This window comes from Pinus tabuliformis, chromosome 3_2 (genome assembly GCF_031772625.1).
Source record: "Pinus tabuliformis cultivar Carrire ecotype Pingquan chromosome 3_2, CPIR1, whole genome shotgun sequence".
Classification (NCBI taxonomy): domain Eukaryota; kingdom Viridiplantae; phylum Streptophyta; class Pinopsida; order Pinales; family Pinaceae; genus Pinus; species Pinus tabuliformis.
In genome coordinates this window covers 838,100,288-838,121,023 of record NC_142302.1, presented here as the reverse complement: position 1 = coordinate 838,121,023, position 20,736 = coordinate 838,100,288, and the positions used below count along the sequence as shown (strand labels likewise).

Sequence of the window (20,736 nt, the reverse complement as noted above, 5' to 3'; positions counted from 1 at the left end):
TGAGGTTGTTCTCCAATAGGGTTGAAGCATCATCACAAAGAAGCATGACACATTTTTGTGGGGGGAGCAATTAAAGTTGTAACACAATTCAAGTGATTTACACCTCAAATGTAAATGACATCATTGTATGTTTGTGTGAGGATGTTAGAGAGGTTATTTATAGAAAATACATTCAATGTACTTAGACTTCATCTTTTTAGGGCCTCGACTCTAACATGGATTTGTAGTGGGAACACTTCATGAAAATGAAAGGGGCCTTTTTGTTTAGCGACATACACAGAAGAGCACTGGATGCTGCCCTTCAGATCCCCGTTGGTGCGTTCAAAGTGGGTTTACATTTGTGTTGAGTTGAAACTAATCACAATAACCCTCCTCTTCTTAAATATAACATTTGCTAGCTTTTCTATATGCACGAGACACTAGAATTAAAGTATAGCCAAATGCCCCAAGGAACACTGAATGGTGGTCTCCTAAAGGGATTTAACTCTTTAATATCATACAAAAACTTTAGAAAATCTTCAGTAATTTCTCCTTGCTATATATTTTTACAACATGTTAAAGCTCCCAACCGTGACAAAAAATCCTCGTATATGGGTAGTTTATAAGCAAATATATAATATTTTTCTTGGATTATCGACATAAAACACGTTGTCCCAACCCTTGCCAACTTTTTCTTTAAAAAACCTCCTATGTCAAAATCTCAAGACAAGCTACACATTTTCTAAAAGACCCTATTTTGGCTGAACTCTTAGAGTAACTTCACCCAATTGATTGAAAATATTGTAATACACGTTAATCAAACGATTTTGATAAAAAAAATGGAACGTCCATCAAATTAAAAAGGCAAGTGTAGCCATTAATGGTTGCATACCATCTGCTCTTACAATGTTTATACTCTGAGAGACTGTATGACCATCCATCTATACCTAACGATGGAAGTATTCTATTGAAGAATATTGCTATTGAATAATACTAGCAAGGGTAATGAATTACGAAACATCTTTATGCACCCAATAACAACACTTTTCTATTTGAATAAGGCTAACAAAGAGAATGGATTAGTAGCATGTTGTAGTTCTTCTATAAACATCCAGGGCATGGTTGGTAGGAAAAGAGAGGGTGTTGTTCTTCTCAACAATATTCCAATTCCCAAGTATATATTCACCCTTTATGGGGGCATGTTTTCCCCTCATGTGTTGTCATCCTTGTACAAGTGGGTTGTTGAATGCCCTTGGGCCAGGTGCAATTTTTGGGTGATTTTGATTGGATAAATTTCCCTTATGATGGCTACATAGCCTAAGTTTGTGAGGGTATCTGCTTATTTAATATTCAATATTGAAAGTTGTTGCTTGCTTGTGTCCACTTGAAGCATTTTTTGAAAAAATGGCAATGCATTGGCAACTTTACATTTCTAAACTCGTCCTCAATAATCTCTATTCAACCAAAACTTGGCAAACACTAAGAGGATAGTTGGCAACAAAACCTGAAAAGAATTTCAGAAGGATGCTTTTTCTTTATTTAAATGTTTTTCCATAGTGGGGTGGTTCGGGAATCAAATTAGCCAATTTGTGAAAAACTTGACCTGTACAAGCAGGTCAAAGTCTGACCCATGAGTATTTTCTAGTCAAAGTCATTTCCCTCAAGTCAGATTAATGGGAAATGAGTTTGAATTCCCTCAAGTCAAAATATCTCATTCTTTTGAGCCGAGCTGAGTTTCAATTGCGAGTGTTCTTTAAACTCAACATGTTTTTCTATTAGGCAACCATTTGGTATTCCTGAATGGTGGACATTATGTTGAGTTTGCTTCAAATTCAACAAGTTTTTCTAATAGGCAACGATCTATTATTCCTGAATGGTAGACATTATGTTTATTCATGATGCTTTTTAAACACAACCACTCAAGCACCTTAGTACTAAAGGAGGATAAAGTCAGGATTTCAAAATATCTTCACATCTCCTAAGGCATCTAGCTTCAACATCTTAAGTATCCCATTTTGTGGCTAGTCAAGTTGCAACTGGGTACTTGGGTGAATCTCATAATCTAGCTCTTGAGTTTTGTAGTATATAAAGGGCCTATTAAATTAAGAGAGCTTCCATCGACAACTTTGTCTTGCACTACGAGTAGACAAAGAAAATCCTAAATATTTTATGTCACTTCAATTGTTTTGGGGAAATATTATGGTCTTTACCCATAACTCTTGTAGCAAATGTGATAAAGAACCTTAAATAGATTATTGGGTACTCTCAAGTTTTCCTACGAGTTTGTGTCCTTTATGTAAGTAACTCGAGATGATACATTAGATTCTCACAGGGGCCAAATAAAAGTCCTAGATGAATTTGGTAGAGTAGATAACCCTGTTCCAATAACTTAGCCAAAAGATTGCTTTCAAAAACCCACTTGTTCATGTTGACAGGAAGCATCTATCAAAATGCAATATATTTATAGTATATTTATGCCTTCACATAATTGGGCTTCTTGTGCTTGGGGCCTTATGCAAGTGTTGGGTGAGTTTGTCCAGAGTAAATCACCTATTGCAGGAGCTTTGGGAAACAATTAATTTCACAAACCCACTTGCTCTAATTGACAAAAAAACATTTATCAAAAAATTCTATTTATTGTATTTAAAAAAAACCCATAAAAATAAATGTTAAAATTCATATGAAAGGAAGTATAAAAATGAATGGTCATAAAAAAAAATTCTATAATGAGTTAACCCCAGCGCTAAAGCCATATTATTTTATAAATAATTCTCCATTACAAAAATTTGCACAAATTCTAATAACAAAACCATACATATTAACAATTTGTAACTCTTTATGTAAAGCGCGGGAAAAAGTTCAGCCATGGAAGGCAAAGCTCTTTTGAGCCCAACCAATCTCTGAAAAAAAACATGAGATTTAGCTCGGGTGACAGTCTTTTTTTGATCTCAATAAGAGGGATGCTCGGATATCGCGTTCCACTTTTTTTCGTCTCGGTTTGGCTAAAATATATATACGTATTGTGGGCATAATCAGATCTTGGACGATTTTGATCTGGAGATTTTCACCTGTGCAAACACATGCATTCACTTTTTACAGATCTTACAAAGGTGAGCATCTAATGATCCCGCATCTTTGTTTTTGGCTTTGTTAGGGTCTATAATCTGCATCTCTGGTTTAGCTGTGTTTTTTCGGACAATTTAGGGTGGATTCCACCAAAGCAGGGATCATTTTGACAAAACCTTGAAATATCTACCATTTGATTTATGAATAATGTGGATATTTATTGTTTTGGTTGGTGTGTTTAAGCCACAATTGACAAAGGTATATAATCGATCAGGTTTGACTGTATTTTGAGTTGTCGGTGAAGTTGAGCTAAATGATGGCAGGGGTTGGTCTAAGGTAGGGTTTGTTTGGCTATAAATCAACCAAGGGGACTTGTTCAACATAGTCGCAGGGATATGAAGTGATTGGCTGAAATCAGCTAAAATAAGCTGCGTTTTCCAGAAATCTTTAACTTTAGTGGCCATTTGGCAGAAAATTATAAAGATAAGGAAGGATTTTCCTAATATCAGCGAAGGTGTATGGTACATAAAGTATTTAGACAAGTTGTATTATACAGAAAGTATTTGGGGACTAATTCGTAGAAAATTATGAAAATAGGGCACATTTTTCCTAAAATCAGCTAAGATGAGGTGCATGTAACAAAGTATATTTAAATTTAGGAACTATGTTGTGGAAAAATAGGATCATTGGGTAGGTTTTTACTAAAATCAGTGCAGACAAGGTGTTTGCTACAGAAAAAATATTTACATTCAAGAATTGTTTCTCCAAAAATTATGAAGAGAGGGTCGATTTTGCCAAAAGTCATCATCTAAAGAAAGTGTATGTAGCAGAAAATCTTTAAGTTTAGGCTTCATTTGGCATAAAATTGTGAAGATAGGGCCAATTTTTCTTCAAATTATCTGAAGTATATGTTACAAAAAAGGTTGTTGCAAAAATCGAATAGGGCTAGGTGGATTATGAATGAGGTCAACCATGTTACAATGCATTTTGCTCAGGCGGACTAACTCAAGGGTATTCAGGAAGAAAAAATAAAAATTATTCTTTAAATAAATAATCAATTATAGGGTTTATTTGTCAATGGATTAACAAATTTGTATTCGATTTGTAATAAATTTATCAATTTTAATTTCACCCAAGTACAATGTACTCAATTTTGTTATAACTTTGGAGAGATCTGGGGTACTCATCATAAGAAATAAAAAATAATATCATGGAGAGGCAGAGTCTTCTCACTCAATAATAATTGGAGGTCATGTCTATCTAGTTAAAAATTGTGAAAAGCCGGAAACTATTTTCGATGTAGAAATTTGATCATTGTGTACTTAGCAGTTTGGAGTTCTTGTGCATCATTATAGGAATAATCACGGTGAGTTTCAGTTCTCAGATAAGGTTAGTGTTAAAAGACTTTTTGTATGATACCATTGCACATGGTTACTGCGAAGAATCCTTTTGTGTCAAGTACTTATAGGCAGAGTCATGCATGGATAAAGTACAGGGGATTGCGGAGACATTCAGACAAAATTATGAGCAGTTTGATAGAAACAAAATCAGCAAAGCCAAGATCTATATGATACAACATGATGAATATGTGAAAATTAATTACATGTAGGGGCAACTAAGAAAATTATTAAGTAAAGTTGGGATCAATTTGAACCTAAATCACAAAAGTTTTGGGATTTGTTCTGAATAATATATGAAAAATCAGAGTATGTGCAGGAAATAGCTAGAAGCTTCTGGTTTGGGAACCTGTGACCATAGTTATGACTGGTTTTGAAAATCAATGAAGTCAAGCATGTTAGATGCACTTCCCTAATGTTTTGTGTCCTTATGATCAATATGAAGGAAAATGAGAATATGGTGCCAATTTGTTGAAAATTAGCTCAATTTGTTGTTGTTTGACAGGAACAAGAAAGTTGTTGGAAGCTCCTAGTTTGGGAATTGTGACCAAATTTATGACTGGTTTTGAAAATCAGTAAAATCGAACCTGTTAGATATCATTTTCTTAATGTTTTGTGTCCGTACAATAAATGTGAAGGAAAATGAGAATATAAGGCCAATTTGTTGAAAATTCGCTTGATAGGAATGAGAAAGTTGACATTGAATTTGAGATAGTCAAGCAATAGAAATTTTAGTTAGATGAAAATCTGTAATGTTGAGGGAAATTTGGGAGGAAATTAATAAAGTCACTAATTATTTATAGAAAGTTTCACAAGGATGGGTTCCGGATAAATGGAATAAAAAGATTATGTATCATCAAACCTAATTTTTGAGCAGATTCTATAAAACGATGAAATACAGTTACTAATATATATGAAGTTTGTAATGTCTATTTCTTATAAACCAATCGTATGGAAAATCTAATGTAATTTGGAGAAAGGAGGTCAATTTAGCGTCTTTTACATGCAGCAAATATTCGGTAAAGGATAAGGACAAATAAGTCCATATTGAAACCCAATGCCATTGAAATCAAGCAAATATAAACTATCTCAAAGAAATCAACTAAGGCTAGGGTCACTTCAATACAAGTTAGAAGCGGAAGATATTGATTTCTTGATAGAAAAAAAAAAAGTTTTGACCATAGAAAACCAGTAAAAATGATGTCTTTGCAATAGAAAATAACATAGTCATGTCCAAGGATCCACTTTGAGAAAGTCACGCAATGGTTTCATGATGGAAACAAATAAAGTGTGGCTTTGTACAATAAAAAGAACATGGAGACGTAGAGATTTATTTGAGAAAATCTGTAGAATTTGGAACTATTGTTGAACAAAAGCAATTTGATTCGGATAAAAAACAATAGTTTCAACATCTATTACATACATGTTGGAAAAATTGGGTTTATAATAAATAAAGCTAAAGTGTTGTATATTATTTGAAAAAAATTGAAATGAATTAATTCTATGAATGATGTTACAGCACAATAAATGAGAAAATTACTGCATTTATATTCAAGTTGGTAAGAAAAAGTAGAGTTGTTCCCATATTTAGGGTCATTTGGCTAGGGAGAAATAAGAATGATGGGAGTTAGAGGGTCGAATGAGGATAAGTTTTTTTGTTGCTAATTAATATTGTGGTGTAGTCGAAGGAAAATAAAGCAAGATTCAGTGATTTGTTTCTTTGAATGCTTTATCACATTTTCATAAACTATTACTCTTGATCATAAGGTGATGAATTTGCTTCTATTTTTCTAGATTAGACCTTTTCCATTAACTGTTGTAGTCTTCATCATCAGGTGATGAATTGTCTTCTATTTTTCTACATCAGACCTGTATAATATGAGGGGACGACACATAACAGAGTCGGAGGAAGGAATTGGGTGCACCGAAAGAGACAAGAGGTAGTCTCTCCATAGTGAATATGATTACAAGGAATTAACTTATCTACCAGTGCAATTTAAGGTATTAGATGTAATGTTGATAGCCTTTTGTGCATTGAGCACAATATAAATACAGTAAGCATATTAGATGTAATATTGATAGATTTTTGTGCATTGAGCATAATATAAATACATTGCATGATTTTTGATGCTTGGAAGTTCAGACATTGGTCATCAAATTTCTTGAGATTCATCGTGTTTTTTTCCACAATTCCAACACTTATTTGTAAGTGCAGGATCTAGACTTTGCTATTATGAAGACCCCAAATCATGTTGAGAGGCCAGTAAAAGAAAAGCATATCTGAAGTAGGTGGATGTCCTCTTTGTTGTACTTAAACATTGTTTTGTTTCCCTGGAGTGCATATATGAAAGCTCAGTAGGCATTTTTACATCAACTGTTTATATATCTTGAAAAAGAGTAGCTAAGACATGCTGTAGCTGTGATATTTTACGGATTTTTAAATATTGCAATTAGACTTCCATGGTATGTGTATAGATTTAATGTTTGATGATCTTAATTTTGGGGGCAGTTATATTTGCAGCGAATTCGGTTTCAAGGCCTCCCGCAGATGTAGCATATTGCATCCATGCTCTTGCAAGATGTCTTTCCAAGACACACAACAGGGCGGTAATGTGCAATCCTTGCTTCTATTTATATGATAGATCCAAAGCGTTTCTTATAATTTGGGAAATGGAACTTGGACTACTTGAGGAGAATATATAAAACAATCTCTAAGTGAGTTTTGATCTCTTCACAATCAGGCAATGTAAAAAAAATACAATCAAAATAATGAATGTTGTTTCCTTTTTCTGATGAATTGGTCCTTAATGGGTAGTTAGAAATGTTTTTGTTTCCTTTTTGATATTGGGGTTTCCTGTGCTTTAGGTTCTCTAGTCATCCTTTTATAGTGCTGTTATTTTACATTTTTGCTCAGGAAATATGGTGAGGGGCTTTTAGTTATTTCTTGTTATTGAGTAGCACATTTGATAGGCAAGTTGGTTCGGTCTCTTTCCTAGTTAATTTTCGAGTAAAGTGGTCACAACAAAACTCCAATGCATCAATTGCACATGCATATATATCCAAATTTCTGCAATATTTTAGAATTTAGGAAACTACCGCATAACATGAATCTACCAGAAATTTATATAAAAGATACATTTTCATTTTCTTGCGGGAAGGTGTCCCCTCTTTGAGGTCATACCGCGCTGGTCTAAGGGGCGTTATAGAATATATAAAACATTGTTATGCATTTATGCTAGACAAATGAGACGTTTTATATGCTTACACTTACCACTTGAGAAAAACACTTAATAGTTGTAATATGAAGTGTGTTTTTATCTCGTTTTTTCTCCAGTTCCTTTTTATAGTCTTGTATAATATGAAAGATTATTTCCTTCCACATTAGTTTACATTACGTTTGCAGTCTATGTGGTATTCACCAAACAATTTTATGATTTAAGTGGTCGTAACATGAATTACCTATTTTTCTTTGGTTTTTGTGTTGGTGTCTTTTCATATTTTGGTATGATGTAGAAGAATATCTGATTCGACATCAATTTACATTATGTTTGGAATCTGTGTGGTATTCACCAAATAATTTTGTGATTTCGAATGTAGTTTACACTTCCATATTGACATCAAATGACCTATATTTGATATATACAAGGAAGAACAAATAAGTGTTATTGTGAAGCTAAATTCCTATTTTTTTTTATCGGAAAAACATTTATTTGCATAACTTGCCGAAGTCCTAGTTAATTTTTTAATATACAATTCCTTCAATTTGCAGGGAAAGTAAAAATGGAGTTGCATTTGATTTTGGATGAGTTGATCCGATAATTAATAAATTCAATTTAATATTGGTTGTCTTGTTTCATTTAAAACTTGATTGTTATCCATCGTGCTTTGAGAGAGGTTGACCCCAGGTTTTGGGAGGAATTGATCAATTATAGCAGATGTACAGGCCACATTCTCAATTTATCTTACTTTGAGGATGATTCAAGTCCAAATGGTATGGATTTTCGAGTAGCTACTACTCTCAACCTTTTTATTACTTTCTAAAGCGATATCAACTCGGAAATGAGGTTGACCCCAGGCTTTGAGAGGAACTGATCAATTATAGTATATGTAGGGGCCACATTCTCAATTTATCTTACTTTGAGGATGATTCAAGTCCAAATGGTATGGATTTTCCAGTAGATGCTACTCTCAACCTTTTTATTCCTTTCTAAAGTGATATCAAGTGGGAAATGGTTGTGGTTTTGTTCTTAGTTGGAACTATTGAGTGTGGGTATGTGCATATGCATTGTTCCTAGAAGAATGATTGGAACGTTACCGTGTATTGAAATATGACATTGAAACGGAGCACTTGGTAAGCAGTCCATTACACCTCAAGTTTTCCAAGTATGCATTGAATTATAATAGTTAGAGATTTCAACATTTAAATCAATATTTACAAGGAAATTAAAAGAAAGCTCTGAAAGTTTACAAGTCTCTTTTTTAGAGTGTGTCATGGCTTGATCTTATTGATAGGCTCTGAGAGGAAGTATGCATTGCATTATAATGGTTAGAGATTTCAACATTTAGATCATTATTTATAAGTACATTAAAAGCAAGCTCCGAAAATTTACAAGTCATTTTATTGGGTGTGGCATTGTGTGATATTATTGCAAGGCTATGAGAGTAACTGTGTGTTCATGTTTATAAAAGAGACACAACCAGTTTCGAGTTTCCTTTTAGATGATTAAAAAATTGCTAGCATCCTCTTGGTTACCCTCTTCTTGCTACATATGCATACCATAAATGTCTTTAAAATGAATTTTGCATAAAACATTAGCATATGGCATTTGGTTGATGTGTTGAAAGTAGTGATTGATAAAATATTAGAATAAATTTATTAAAATATTTATATATTCACAATGTTAAAATAAAAATATAATTAAAATTTTAAATATAAATATATACTTAAATATATATTTGATTTTTTATTTAACTAGTCAAATTACATAAGTTTAATTAGTAAGTAATTTAAAATCATTTTCAAATAACTACATTTCTAATTGAACTATAGCTAAATGTCATTTGAAATATATCAATTTATTTTAATATAAAAATATAAGTGAAATTTTAAATATATAAGTTTTTAATAAAGTTGTTGTTGTTGTTTTCTTTTTTCAAATAATTTCATCTTCATACATATCATTTCAACCAAATAAATTAAAAACTATATCCAAACAATTCATGTATACAAATGAACAGTGACACACCACCATGTGACTCTTGTTTTCACAAGTTATCTACAACTTGAGCTTTTTAGCATGTAATTTAGTTGGCATGATTGTGCCTAAGTTCCTAAGGTGTTTTTTTCTATGATGATGTTTTATTTGTTTTTTTTATATAGGTTATCTAGCCATATAATGGCCACTACCACCCAATTGAAGAAAACTTGTTCGAGTTTCTTTCTTTTCTCTTTTTTTTTTTCTAGATTAATCAACATCACAAGGTATTTTTCTCTAGATTTATGGTGACATTTTCGAAACAAATTGTTTAGTGAAAATTATTTCAATTCATTTAGTAGAAGTGCAAAACATACTTTAAAATCTGTGTTATAGTATGCTCTGTGTTAGGTTGCCATTTTTTTTATTATATTTGGAAGTCTTTTATTCAGTTATTGCATCTAAAACTCTATCATCACTATATATAAAATAACATAGGTTGACTCTTATTTTGATATTCCATGTTCCATTGGTAATGGAGTTCAATTTTTGAACTGACATTTGCCTTCAAGACTATTCCATGATAATGAAATTGTGCAACCATTGTTGGATTTCTTTTGAGCACACAAACATCATAGCCATGTCATTTTTCTTTCCTTAGTTAATATATTGCATCATTGTGTTTGATAGTTAATTGATTATTCTTCTATGCACTAATAAATCTCTATCAAATAGCAGAGAATGATGTTCTATCTATTTTAGAGATATATAATATGAATTGTTTAAAAGTTTATAGGGCTATTTTGATTCTCATATTTCTATTTTATTTATTTATAGAAAACTAAATTAGAGAAGCCTAATTATGAAGATGTTTCTCTCTCCATTACCTTTCAATGACGTTATTTTTTTGAAATATACTTGAATTTCACTAATAATAACTTGAATTTATATATTTCTTTTAACACCAAATTGACGTCATGGTAAAAATACAAATATCCCATTAAGTATGACCTAAAGATGATTCAAAGAATCTCACCTTTAGCCTAAGCATGTGGCAGAGTAATTTCTGAGGTGTGAAGTTTTATTAGAGGCATTGTTTGCTTTTTTTGGTTAGACAAAAATTTGCTCTTGGTTTTATATGACTTTCAATTTATTATTTGTAGCATGTTGAGAAATGAGAAAGAATAATGTGTGACATTTATCTTGCAGAAATTGGTGTTGAATGAAAGGATATAAAGTTTAACCAAGTTACAGTCTTCTTTGGTAAAGGCAAAGGAACATCTTAAAAATTTGCCTAAGAATACACCATATACAAGGTTTGAATACAAGTTATAGATGGAGTTTTATTTTGCAGATATGTTCTTTTCTCTACCTAAGATATCATAAAAAGAAAAATATTGATATTATAGGAATTGTTTGAGGACCTCATTGAGGTCAATTTTTCTGATGTCTTATTTGATTGATACTTTTTCATGACAGGAAGGCTTTAAATATGAATTAATGTCCTTGAAACAAATTAGATTCAAAGTTTATAGCTATAAAAGATAAAAGAAAATGTCAATTCCTTCGTTTGATTGTTACTTGACTCCGTTTTGGGCAGATTACAAGCAATGGGATTGGAAAGAGGACGGGGAGACAATGTAGATCATATCTTGGGTATGATTCATTTGATGTTGGAGATCCTTTAAGAACCCGAACCATCGACTTTGAAAATGTTTGTACTAGGGATTGCTATGGTTTTTAATGTCATGATTCTTTCACCTCATGGCTATTTTGAGTAAGCAAATGTTTTACGAATTCCAGACAAGACACGGGTGGACAAGTAAACATATTTTTTATAATTGAAATGTCAACTCCATGTTATCCTCTCTTTATTCTTTGATTGTATTTGAACATTTCCTTTGAATTTGTTTTTCTTTTTAATTATGGAATTTAAAATACTTGGTATCATGTCCATTTAAACAACACCCAAAGCTTGAAGATGAAATAATTATTACACGATATTGATTGAAATTCTTTTAGTTGTTGTGTTAAAATATTTTCATGACTATTAAAAAAGTTTGCTTTCATATTGTTATTTGCGCATATGTTGTCTATATACTTGACCAAGTTCATGCATTAGATAATGACACGTTGCGAATAAAACAACAAGGATTAGACATCACACCTAAGATTATTTTCTTTCACAAGTTATCTACATCATGAGTTTTTTAGCATGTAACTTAGTTGGCATGATTGTGCCTAAGTTTTCTGTAAAGGTTGAATGCTAAGTTACTAAGGTGTTATTTTCTATGGTGACGTTTTATTTGCTTTGTTTAGATAGGCCATCTGATCACGTAGTGGCCACTATTGCCCAACTGGGAAAAATAATAAAAATAAAAATAAAATTATTGTTAGAGTTTCTTGCTTTTATGGGGGGGAATGGTATTGACATTGCTGACTCAACCTATAACATATTGCATCTGTTTTCATCAATTCTCTTCTTCCATATGCTATCCACTTATGACATTTCCTTTGCAATATTTGTTGCATTTGCTAGTTGTAGGTCATTTATAGGTTATAAATGTCTTTAGAGTTTCACATTTAATTGATTATTCAACTTAATATATTGATTATTTTATACGTAACTATTTTTACCTCCACTCACATTTCATAACTTCCATAGCCATTAGGTAGGGATCTGCAGCTTTGATACTGCTTTGCTTGTTTAGTAAAAGATTTCTGAGACTTTAATTTATTGAAAGTTATAGAATTTACAATTTATGAAGTTTCAAGGTCTAATTTTTAAAAGTTTAATTCTTTAAAGGGTGCTAGCTCAATGGAAGAGCATCTGCTTTAGAAGTAGGAGGTTGGTGGTTCGATTCCATCGTGCTCTAATATCGATATGAAATGGCGATGATCAGTTTTTCATGATGGAGGCTCTTTTGCCCATCACCAATGAGCTTATGCTGATATTTTTCGATCCTCACCAAAATATGAAATGGTGACGGTCAACGAACGCCACCATATATACGCATGAATAGTGATGACCATGAAAGGTCCGTAACCATAAATCGTTGTTGATATGAAATGATTACGGTCATTGTCCGTCATTATAAGAATTATTCGTGACGCACTTTGAATGTCACAACACCTATACTTTTGGCAATGCAGTTTTTGGTGATGGTCAACAAACGTCACCATATATATGCACCAATAGTGATGGCCATGAAAGAGCCATCACAATAAATTATTGTAGTTCATATGAAATAGTGACGGTCATTATCCGTCATTATAATCAATATTTGTGACGGATCTTGAATGTCACCATAACACCTATACTTTTGGTGATGTTCGATTTTTGGTGACTGAGGCTATGGTCTGTCACCATTGCTCATATGAAATGGTGACGGTTGTTATCCGTCATTATAAATCATTATTGATGACGGACTTTGAATGTCATCACAACACCTATACTTTTAGCGATGCCACCTTTGGTGACGAAGGCTCTTTTGACCGTCACCAATGAGTTTATGGTGACATTTTTTGCCCCTCACCAATGTCCTTTTTTCTTTTAGTGTCGTACAGAAATTACTTGCATATGAATTATAAAACACAGAAAATAAACAATGCGAGAGCATAACACATAAAACACATATACACAGAGATTTTCCCTTGGATCCCAAAACCGGGACTACCAGCTTGATTTTTCATTATGTTCTTTTCAATGTTACAATACATATTTATAGATGTTGAAACATCCAATACCATGGACCAAAAACCATCGCGTCCAAAACCATGTGCAAAAATCATGCACAAAATCATAGGTAGGTCCGCCCAACCTAATATATGGTCCAAAAACAAAAATTTTCGGGGCACTGCCCCAGACCCCATAGAGGGGGCCTACCTGCACCCCTCAAACCCCCTGTGATCCCCTCGCTATGCAATCGGCGCAATGAAGGGGCAGGCTTTGCTCCCACTCTAACTCCCTGGTTAACTACGTGGGTTAACTACATGGGCTAGTCGTGGAAAGAATACAACACCACCCAACATTCTCCCACTTGTTCTTTTCTTTCCACAGGGGGCCACAAGAGAGCTTAGCCATTTATCTAGCCCTGCAACATCCATTGTTTCTCTACACCAAGAGAACTTCTCAGAGCTCACAGATTTTGTCAATGCATCTGCAATATTCTTCAAAGTGTCCACCTTTACCAGCAACACCGTTTTGTCTTCTATCGTATCCCTCACAAAGTGATACTGAACATCAATGTGCTTTGTCTTTGAATGATATGCAGGGTTCGTTGCCAAGAAAATTGCACTTTAGCTGTCACAGTCTATCCTTATAGCTCCCATACTTGAACATAATCTCTGCAAGAAAACTACTTCCTTGCTTGCATGAGTGGCTGCCATGTATTCTGCCTTTGTAATTGATAGTGCCACTACAGATTGTTTCTTACTCATTCAACTGACTGCACCTCCAAATAGGTTAAACGTATACAAACTTGTAGATCTTCTTTGATCCAGATCTCCAGCCCAGTTTTCATCAACAAAGCCACGAATATCCAATACTGTCTAATCCTGGTATTTCTTGGTACCATAAACCATAATCACTGGTTCCACGCAAGTACTTGAAAACTTGTTTCACTACTGTCTAGTGCTCCTTCCTTGGTTTTGACATAAATCTGCTCAATACTCCCACTGCATGTGCAATGTCTGGTCTAGTATAGACCATTGCATACATCAGAATACCGATTGCACTTGCATATGGAACATGGGGCGTGTCCTCTTCCTCTTCTTGTGTCTTGGGACACTATTCAGTAGATAACCTCACACAGGAATAGGAACCTTCACCGGTTTACTATCCTGCATATCAAACCTCTGCAGTATTGTCTCGACATACGTCCTCTGGTTTAACCATAGCTTCCTCTTTGCCCGGTCTCTTTTAATTTCCATGCCCAAAATATAGTTTGCAGCACCAAGATCTTTCATGTCGAATTTGGAGGACAATTGGGTCTTCAAATCCTGGATAATTTCTTTGTCAGTTCCAACCAGCAACATATCATCCACATACAAGACCAGATAAATAACACAGTCACCAATTAATTTAAAATACACACAGTGATGTTCTTTGCTTCTTGTGAAGCCAAGTCCTCGTATAAATGTATCAAATTTTTGATACCACATCCTAGCTGACTGTTTTAATCCATACAAAGACTTCTTTAACTTACATACCATTTCTTTCTTACCCTTCATCGCAAAACCTTCAGGCTGCTTCATGTAGATATCCTCATCCAGATCCCCGTGAAGAAATGTTGTCTTCACACCCATCTGTTCTACCTCGAAATCAAAAGTAGCAGCAACAGATAAAAGTAATCTAATAGAAGCTACCTTGGCAATAGGAGAAAAAATATCACCAAAATCAATTCCTGGCACTTGGGAATAACCTTTTACTACCAACTGAGCTTTGTATTTCTCCACCTTTCATTTTGCATTTGTCTTCTTTTTGAACACCCATTTGCTGCCAATGGGTTTCCTTCCAGCCGGCAACTCTACCAGATCCCAAGCCTCATTTTTGTGCAAAGATGCCATTTCATCAACTATGGCCTCTTTCCAGAGTTTTCCATCCTCTGAATCCACTGCTTCCTTCACAGTTCTGGGATCATCATCAGTAATAGATAAAACAAAATTTGAATAGAAAGCAGATGGACTATACCTTTTTGGCTGCCTGCTTTCTCGAATTGATCTTCTCACACTCGGAGTTTGTGGCTCTTCATATTCTGATTCCTCCTCAGTTGTAGAGTCTGATTCTTCCTCCTTAAGCTCAAACTCTATCTTCTCAGGTTCCTCTGGTTGGACTTCATGTTTAATAACATCTATCGCCTCTTTGGACACCACATCTCTGTTGTACACAACCTTCCTTGTTACTGGGCTCCAAAGCTTATAACCCTGTAAACCATCCTTATACCCAATAAAGATGCACTTTTCAGATTTACTATCCAACTTGGTTCTTTTCTCCTTTGGAACATGTACATATGCATCGCATCCAAATACCCTCAAATGTGAAAGAGAGGGTTTCTTACCAGTCCATACCTCTTGTGGAGTCTTATCCTCCAACATTGATGAAGGTGATCTGTTGATTAGGTAACATGTTGTCTCCATCGCCTCTGCCCAGAATTCCTGTCCTAACTCAGCACCACTGAGCTGCTTCTTGCCCTTTCCATCAACGTTTTGTTCATTCTTTCTGAAACTCCATTTTTCTCAGGTGTGTATGGAGTAGTCTTTTTCCATGCTATATCACATTTCTTACAGAATTCTTCAAATTCTTTGCTGCAAAACTCTCCACTGTTATCTGTTCTCAACACCTTTATCTTCTTCTCTGTCTGGTTTTCCACCAGAGCCTTCAATTCTTTAAACCTGTCAAAGACTTCAGATTTCTTCTTAAGGAAATATATCCATGTATTCCTTAAGAAGCCATCTATAAATGATACATAGTACACAGACTTACCCAATGATGGAACCTTCATAGGTCCAAATGCATCACTGTGCACAAGTTCTAATATATGTTTCGCCCTCTTACCACCAAAGGGGAAACTCACCCGATTCTTCTTTCCATATACACAATTCTCACATAAATAAAAATCTAGAGAGCTATTACTCATACCTTCTACCATACCTTTACCATGAAGTATTTGAAGGCCTTTTTCTCTAATATGTCCAAGTCTTTGATGCCACAGCATGGTCTTCTCTCCAGAGACCACTAGATTTTCTGCTCCGCTTTCAGGGACCATAAAACTATTGCACCCATCAATAACAGTGCTACCTCGCAGCTTGTACGAAGTTCCAATCTGAACTCCCCGCATCAATACTAGTGCTCCCCGAACCATTTTGCAGGTATCCTTCTCGAACACTGTTTTTACACCTACATCATCCAGCTTGCCTACAGAAATCAAATTTTTGGCCAATGTAGGAATATGAAGAACACCTGGAAGTGTTCTAACTCTTCCACCTTGCAATTTCAACTTTACTTTTCCGTGACCAATGATTCTAGCCTTCCTATCATCCCCCAAGAAGACATCACCACCATCATATTTCTTATACTCGTAGAACTACTCTCTATGGGGAGTGAAGTGAAAGGATGCACCTGAGTCAATCAACCATGCCTCATGATCTACATGTGTATTTGAAGAAGCCAAGTACACATTCCCACTTTCATCTGAGGTGGTTTTCGCCTCTGCAGAAGGAGCATCATCAGATTCCTTTCCTTTGTCAGGAACTTTAGATTTACAATCCCTTTTGTAGTGCCCTTCCTTTCTGCATTTCCAACACACCACCTTTACAGGTTTTCCTGGAGATTTAGATCTCCCATTCGATGATTTATTTTTGTTTCCATTATGGGACTGTCCTCGTACAGACAAGGCATCAACATTCTGGTTTTACATATTTTTCCCTCTAATTTCCTCCATCAGCAAGGATGAGACTATTTCATCAAACTCCAAGGCAGTTGCATTGCTACCTATTGCAATAACCATACTATCCCACAAATCTGGTAGAGAACAAAACAAACTGATGCACGTATCTTCATCTGAAATTTTAATATCAACAGATAATAATTGACTTACCACAGTATTAAATGTGTTCAAATGTTCTGTCACTAAGTCTCCATCTTTCATCCTCAGGCTATACAGCTTTTTCTGTAGGAACAGTTTATTCACCAGAGACTTAGATTGGTACAAAGTCCCTAACTTGTCCCACAAAGCCTTCGTCGTAGCTTCCCCTGATACATTCAGTAATACTGAATCTGAGACACACAATCGTATTGTTGTTTTAACTTTCCAGTCCAACTTCTTCCATTCTTCATTCGACACTCCCGTTGGTTTAGTACCTGGATCTACCGTGACCCACTGATCTTTATCCACCAACAGATCCTCCGTCTTGAGTTTTCATAACTCAAAACTTTGACCATTAAATTTCTCAATCTCTATCTTTCTATTGTTCGCCATCTTCTTTTACAACCAGAATCGATCCCGCATATCTCCTACTGAACAGGGTCTACCATAGGCCCGAGTGAAACCCTTCAGCAACAAAGGCATCCCCTTGAAGCCAAAACAACTATGATACCAAATGTAGGTTTTAAATCCATACAGAAATTACCTGCATATGAATTCTAAAACACAAAATAAACAATGCGAGAGCATAACACATAAAACACATATACATAGAGATTTTCCCCTGGATACCAAAATCGGGACTACCAGCTTGATTTTTCATTATGTTCCTTTCAATGTTAAAATACATATTTATACATGCTGAAGCAATCAATACCATTGACCGAAAACCATCGCGTCTAAAACCATGGACCGAAAACCATTGCGTCCAAAACCATGTGCGAAAATCATGCACAAAACCATAGGTAGGTTCGCCCAACCTAATATAGGGTCCAAAAACAAAATTTTCCAGGGCGCTGCCCTAGACCCCATAGAGGGGGGCTACCCGCACCACTCAAACCCCCCGTGACCCTCCCGCTACGGAATTGGTGCAACGAAGGGGTGGGCTCCGCTCCCGCTCTAACCCCTCGGTTAACTACGTGGGCTAGTTGTGGAAAGAATATAACACAACCCAACAGAGCAGAGAATTTTAATGAATTTTTGTGTCTTCTTCTCCACCATATTTTTAAATTCTTTATAGCATTGGAACGTCTCACTCTTGTTTATAATAAAATATACCCAAGAGAATCTAGTTCAATCATTAGTAAAGAGTAGAAAATAATATGCACCACCTAGCGACCTAGTCTACATAGGTACACATATATTTGTATGCACAAGCTCCAAAATATCTATTTTATTCCTATCAACATTCAAAGGAAACACTTATTTATGCATTTTCCCTAATGCACGTCCATCACAATCTAAATAAATATTCTGAAAAGCAGGCAGTCCATCAACCATACCTTTTCTTTGTAGTAGCATGAGATCTTGTCGGTTAAGATGACCGAATCTTTGATGCCAAATATTCTCGGCTATCAATCCTGTTGAAGCCAGATCTTGGTGTGGCATGCTCTTGATATTCAACCTATACAGGCCTCCCACATGCACTCCCAATGCAACTCGTTCCTTTTTCTTGTCCTTTATGACACAATATGATCTAAAGAATTCGAATTGCAGGTCCTAATTTGCCATCATAGAGACAGAGATCAAGTTATTCTTGCTCTCGAGTACATACATCACATTTTTTAAATACCTGATATTATCATCAGGCAACATCACCAAAATATCACCGTACCCCTTCACCTGATAACCTCTATCATCACCTAGATATATGTTAGCTCCACAAGTAGTTTCTTCAAAATTTTCAAACCAATGCCTATTACCTTTCATATGTGATGACACCCCTGAATCTACGAACCATATTTCGGCCTCATCCTCCTCAAGGGTTGAAATAGAATAATCATATACAAATAATCGAATATCATGACTATGACCTTCATCGGAAAAGTGCCCTGTGTGCTTTCTCTGTTTATTTCTATCCTCATTTTCTTGTTTCTTAAAGCAAGACTTAGCTAAATGACTCACAACAAAAGAATTTAATGTCTTATTTGTTACCATTGTTACATGGAGACATACCTCTAAATGGTCTCTTCTAAAAAATTACATTTCCTTTCTATCCCTGTGGTTGTTTCCCTTTGTATGGCTTCTTTTTCTCCATTAGAGCAAGATCGACACTTTTTGGTCTCAAATTTTGCCGCTGCTCTTCTTCCTGTATCAGGATACTCGTTAGCTCTTCAAATGCATGGGCTTTATCAATTGTAGACAAGCCTGTGATGAACATCTAGTATTCATCAACCAACCCTTTCAATGGAATTGTGACAAGATGATAATTAGACACCTTCTCCCCGATGTCACCCAATCTATCCTTTAGGTCCATGACCCATCCAATGAATCCAACGATAGATTCATTCTCCTCCATCCTCATGGAAAACAACTTGCCTTTGAGCGACAAGATGAGATTGGTGTTCTAGGTATAGTAAAGGTTCTTGAGTGTAGTCCATATCTCACTGGACGATTTATAGTCTCTAATATGTGGGATAACATTGTCTTTCACAAACATCTTCAATAAGACTTTCGTCGTATTCTCCCTTTTATCGCAATCCTGTATTAGAGCTGTCGTACAACCTAGCGAAATGGTCGTCTTCTGCTCATTGCTGCTGACGATCGACCAACAAATTGATCCCTCAAGAAACATTTGTAGCTTGAATTTCAAATTGGTATAATTGGTCCCATCAACTTTGTTAGTCTTATTGAGATAAGATTCTATGAAATTATTCATTTTGGACTTATCGGATTCCATATCCCTCTATCTTTAGTCGATTCTAAGTGAAAAATTACAAGCTACAAAAAAAAACAATCTCACAACATACCAAAACCTTTGAAACGATCACTGATTTGTCTCATCTGCCACCAATCCACCTAATCTACCTCCGATCTAGTCGATCTTCCACCAATTTACCATGATCTCTATGTCTGCCACTCAGATCCGCCACCAAACTGGCAAAATCTTAAGATCAAAACCATAAAAAACATGCCATCACTCTTTCTAGCTGAAAAAATGCAATTTCTAGGGGCGATGAATAAATTCGCTCTAAGTAAAGGTCATATCATCGTGTGTTTGACCTTCATACCACACTAATCATCGCTTCTGTTAGTCTGAAAAACGCGATGGCCGCTTTGTGCTCAACCGGAGGTATATTGAGACCTGTGAGAAATATAAACTTCTCGTGTGAGTAAGGCATGTCACTCCCGACCACCTAGACTGCGAAAATGTGAGCACTAAGGCTCCTCTTGCCACTGGGGCATTGTACTCAGGAAGGCTCTGTAGCCACTAGGGCTCTAATATAGCCAATAAGGCTCTACAAGTAAATCATGCTCACGAGATCTGAGCTCTGATATCATCTGAAAAAAAGTGGAAAGAAAAGAAATGAATTAAATGAACGAGGAGCTCAAAGGTGAGAAAGTTCCACCTCGAGACTGCATAAACTGGAGCATATACTCTCATATTCAATTAATCAAAGATGAGACAATAAATACATCTCAAAAGAATAGGAAGGTGATAAGAAACTCCTACAA

At 35.2% G+C, this 20,736-nt stretch overlaps 1 long non-coding RNA gene across 1 annotated transcript; it reads left to right on the top strand.

The window, feature by feature from the left end:
* The first annotated feature begins 6,951 nt into the window (after nt 1-6,951).
* LOC149183270 (uncharacterized) lies at nt 6,952-11,478 on the top strand. The gene is made up of 2 exons (XR_016257678.1): nt 6,952-7,049; nt 11,238-11,478. It is a non-coding gene; the product is annotated as an uncharacterized LOC149183270 (long non-coding RNA).
* Nucleotides 11,479-20,736: the final 9,258 nt, after the last annotated feature.